Source organism: Octodon degus, unplaced genomic scaffold (assembly GCF_000260255.1).
Source record: "Octodon degus isolate 3935 unplaced genomic scaffold, OctDeg1.0 scaffold00122, whole genome shotgun sequence".
NCBI lineage: Eukaryota > Metazoa > Chordata > Mammalia > Rodentia > Octodontidae > Octodon > Octodon degus.
The window spans coordinates 8,533,860-8,539,172 of record NW_004524698.1 but is presented as its reverse complement, the minus strand read 5'-3'; positions in this window follow the sequence as shown (position 1 = coordinate 8,539,172).

Below are 5,313 nucleotides of genomic sequence, written 5' to 3'. Positions count from 1 at the left end.
TGATAAGGGGGCCTTTAGAATTGAAATCAACTTTCCAGCAGAGTAGCTATTCAAACCACCGAAGATCACATTTAAAACAAAGATCTATCACCCAAATATTGATGAAAAAGGGCAAGTTTGCCTGCCGGTAATCAGTGCTGAGAACTGGAAGCCAGCGACCAAGACCGACCAAGTAATCCAGTCCCTCATAGCACTGGTGAATGACCCCCAGCCTGAGCACCCGCTCCGGGCTGACCTAGCTGAAGAATACTCTAAGGACCGTAAAAAAAATTCTGTAAGAATGCTGAAGAGTTTACAAAGAAATATGGGGAAAAGCGACCTGTGGACTAAAATCTGCCACAAATGATTCCAGCAAGTGTGAGCAGAGACCCCGCGCAGTGCATTCAGACATCCCTCAAAGCAGGACTCGGTGGAAATTGACACGTGCCACCACTTGGCGTTCACTTGTGGCAGTTACTAACTTTCTACAGTTTTCTTAATCAAAAGTGATCTAGTAACCTGTAAAGAAAGGATTAAAAATTTCAGATATTCTAATAAATAAATAAATAAAAAGGAAAAGACAGACACCTGTAATCCCCACACTTGGGAAGCTGAGGCAGGAGGATCACCACAAGTTCGAGGCCGGCCTGGGCTAGCTAGTGAGTTCAAGATCAGCCTGAACTTTATACTAAGACCCTCCCTGTCTCAAAGAAAAAAAAAGTTAAAAGTCTGTTCCTCAGACACATTAGCCACATCCCATGTGACAATACAACAAATGTTCATTACAGATGTAGAACATTTCTGTTACTGAAGGAAATTTATATGCCAGTTAAACTAGGTAAGTCACAGTGAAAGCACATTAACCTTGATAAACAGCCTTTCAGCAATGCCATTTGTGGGAAATAGTTCTACTCCCATTAAAGGCATCTGTCGTCTTCTGTTCTCCGTTGCTATATCAGAACCTCAAAGACTTGGTAATTTGTAAACAACAGCAGTTTATGTAGCTGACAGTTCAGGAGGCTGGGAAGTCCAACAGCATGGTGCTGGCTGCTGGGGTGGGAGGGTTAAGCAGTGTCATCACAGACAAAAGATCTTGAGGGCAGTAGAGCGCCAAACTCACTTTTACAAGAACCCGATCATAAGTGGCATTAATTACCTCTTTAATAGTCCCACCTGTCAATACTGTTGCATTAGGGATTAAATTTCCAACACATGAATTTTGGAAGTCTTATTCAAACTCTGGCAATATACATATGTTAGTCTGAAGCCATGTCAAACAGAAAAAATGTAACTCTTTGATACTGGGTTTTCAACCTGGGGAGTCCTGACCTAGAAAGCACCTGTTACAGTTATACTTCCTGGCTTTTCCAGGTGCAGCTCTGCAACAGGACACAGCTGTCTCACCTAGTCTAATGAGAAAATTCTGACACTGGGTTCCTGTGGAAGTAAAGGACCCCCCAAAGCACACGCGCATGCGTGCACACGCACAATACACATGCATGTGCATACATTTCTCCTTAATGAAAACTCAGGTGCCCCCTTTTAGGATGTCAGGAGCTCTAAAGCTCTTCGATTCTTGAGGACAACTGCAGCCAATGGGTCTATTTGGTTTTGCAGTGTGTCTATTGAGGTCTGTGTGTATTGACAAAGTCTCCAGCGATATAACTCAGCGGCACAGTGCCTGCCTGGCAAGTGCAATGCTTTGAGTTCAATTCCCAGTACTAAAAAAAAAAAAAGAAAAAAAGAAAAGTACTACTGTCTGAGGCTTTGTAGATATCATGTGACCATTATCTCCCCATTCTTTCTACACCCTAGACTCTATAATGACCATTTTACTTTCTGCTTCAGTTATTCAAGTTATTCAGATTCTGCAGACATGTGAAAATATGTTGTCTTACTGTGCCTTACAAATCGTGCAATACAATGTAGTGTTGTTGGCAAAACAATTCCAGACTTCATGGAAAAATCTAATTGGGAGTGCCCCCAAGACTGTGCAGTGGTAAGGACATGAGGAGTGACATTTTCTCATGTACCATCTCACACAGCCTCTTTGGGATGCTGTGACCTCCCATAGCAATAATACCAGAAGTCTACATTTGGAAGCCTTTTTAGATATGAAACCAGGGACAAATGCCTTGCAGGTTCCTCGCAGGATCCTTTGGTCTGGAAAGCAATCCTGGCAGGACACATTCCAAACTCTTCCAGTAGGTGGTACATGGCAGGGCAGTGTGGCACCTAAAGGACATCTGTGAGCTGGCCCCTTTAGCTTCCATTTTTCCCCATCACCAGGAGAAAGGGCCCCCTCCTTCAGGCTCTACTACAATTTTGTTATTATTTGAGACAGAGTCTCGCTACATATTTCAGACTGGCCTTGAATTCACTATTGTAACCCACACCTGACCAGTGTGCTGTGCGATCCTACAGAAGAGGGCAAGAGGAAAAAAGTACATTCACATGCAAGACAGTACGGGCCTAAGTAGGGTGTGGTGGTACATGCCTGTAATCCCAGCTTTGGGGAGGCTGAAGCAGAAGGATCATTGTGATTTTGAGACTAGCCTGAGCTACAAATTGAGCTCAAGGCCAGCCTGCACTACATAGTAAGACCCTGTCTCAAAAAGACAAAAGGAAAAAAGACAGTGTGGGCCTAACTTACTCTATCTATTATAGACAAAATGGGAAATGGAGGTCCAATCAAATCCCTCCCAAAGGGTATGGAGAGTCATAAAAAGAGAGCTTGCTAGTGTTGGGGTGCAGATATTTGTAGTTAAGAAATTTAGGCATGGACTTGTAACAAAAATGGGCCCCCAGGGTCAGGGAGATAGCTCAGTGGAATAAGTGCTTGCCTGGCAAGCATAAGGTCCTGAATTCAATCCTTGGTACTGATATAGGGACGTGAAATTCCCAACCTGGCCTGAATGAGTTCGTGTTCTCTAAAACAGAAGAATGAATTTTGGGAACAAACGGAGGCTGAAGGTAAAACTTTATTGGAAAGGAAAGCTTCTGTTGGAGTGGGACAGAAGGGGGTCCAGAGCGGGTTGCCCAGGAAGCTGTCTCCTTCAGGTTATTTTATAGCACAAAACCATGTAGGGCTAAGGTAGAGACAAAGGGGTCCTGCTTAGGCAGATACAGGGTGGGACAAAACTATGGTCAACCAATGGGATTACAAGTACCATTGCCCAGGTAAAATTTATTAGGCCTAGGACCAAATGGGGTAGTGAGTCACGAAGCAAGTGGGCAACCTTATCTGGTGGCCTTCAGTCAATGATTCTTCCTGACTAATGAGCAATCCTGGATGCCAACTTTAGGGAGGTCAGCATTTGTTTGATCTTTAGGTCTGGCTCACACCCGGAGCATCTCTCCAGTAAGGTGTCTGGTCTTTGTCATCCCCTTCGAGGGCCTGTCCCTGTCTAACTACCTACAATATTTCTATCTAACTCAGGCTGCCTGCAACAGTGCCACCAAAAAAACCCCAAAAGTAAAGCAGCATCAGCTATTGCCTCTCCCTTTGAAATTGGGTGTGATGGTGTGTGCCTGTAATACCAATGCTTGGGAGGCTGAAAAACAAGAGGATCACTATGAGTCCAATCTGTGTAGTGAGATCCTGTATTAAATACAAAATAAATAAATAAATAAATAAATAAAAGGGCCCCAAGCCAGTATACTTCACTTTCTTAGTGGCTTGTGTAATAGTTCCTATTTCATTTCCAGTTGCTTCTTGTCTCTTAGAAACAGCTGAGGGGCTGGGGAGATAGCTAAGTGGCATAAGCACCTACCTGGCAAGGGCAAGGACCTGGCTTTGATCCTGATACTGCATGCTGTGCTGGCCTGGATGCCCTGACAGCCACCAAAACTAGGTGTGGTGGCACACTCCTGTAATCCCAACACTGGGGAGGCTGAGATAGGAGGATCACTATGAGTCTGAACTACGTAGCAAAACCCTATACCAAATAAATAAGTAAAAGTTTTTTTTAATTTATAAAAGAGGAAACAGTTGGTCACTATGATGCATAGCTGTCCACTATGATGAATATTGTAAGAAGTCAATCCCCAATTGACAAGCCATTCTGTCTCTGTACTTCCTGCTTGCTTATTCCATGAAGCCTAGCCCACCAGAGATCAGATCCCAAATATTCTGAGAATGACCCTGATCATCCCCTGTCAGCATAAATAAATCTGCCTCCAAATCCTTCCTGAGTGTTGTTGTTTGTCGTTGAAGACTCGGTAAATTGTAAATAGAGCTTCTTTGGAGCTTCTAGCAGGGGAGTGCAGCTACTCACGTATCCCTGACAGAGGAATGGTCCTCCTCTACGGGGGGCGGGGAGGTAGAGGGGGCATCCTCTTCCATCTAGCCTGCAGCCTCGGGAGTGAAGCACATGGAGGGTTAAGAGAGGAAGGGCACACCCACCTAGCCATCCAGATCAGCTGAATCAACCTTGGCAATCAGTGGCATGACAGATGTTGCAGCCAGATTGCCCTCGCATCCGGTAAATGGAAATAGTAGACTAGTTAGATATTCTTTTGTTGTTGTTTTGCTCTGTGTCTCCGCACCCCCCTCCCAGGACACATAATTAAACCTAGTGCCTTTGCACTGAGTTATATCCCTAAACTCTATTTTTATTCTGAGGCAGGGTCTTGCAACATCCCTAAATTGCCCAGGCTGGGCTTGAACTTTTGGTCTTCCTGCTTCAGCTTCCCAGAGTACTACCGCTCCAGGCATGTACCATAACACCTGCCTAGCTGGACATGCTGCTGCGGATCTCCAAGTTGTGCCTCTTCCTTTCTGTGTCCTGAATGAAAATCACAGAGTACCCTGCCTGCTCTGTAACTGGCCATCTACAAGTTTTTCCCATCAGAGCTAAGCCCAAGCCAAGGCCTTCCTTAGGCTTTCCCAGGCTCTTACAGAGGTGTTTTAGGTTGTTTGGCATAAGTAAATCTTCCTTAAGCTCGTATGTAAACTTTGTATACACTCTGCCCCTTGGATGTGTAATGGGTTAACTGAATTTTGTGCTTTAACTGTGGGAAATTACTAGGAGAAACCTTGTGCTTCCTGTTATCTACTCTTAAGGAATATGTTCTTGCTCTCTGCTCAAGGCTGTTTAGCAGTGAATAACTGTGTCATGTTAAGGCAGCCAGCTGAAACAAACTCCCTCCCTGTCTCCTATAAGCATAGTCAGCTTAAGATGTATCTTATAAAAATATACGCTTATCACTTACCTGTAAAAGACCCTTTAGTTACAACCAGTTTGCAGCTGTGTCAAATGAATATAGTTTTCTGTTGTTCTGTGCTAGATAACAAATTTGCCTACCAAACAGAATGTGATTTTTGTTATATAT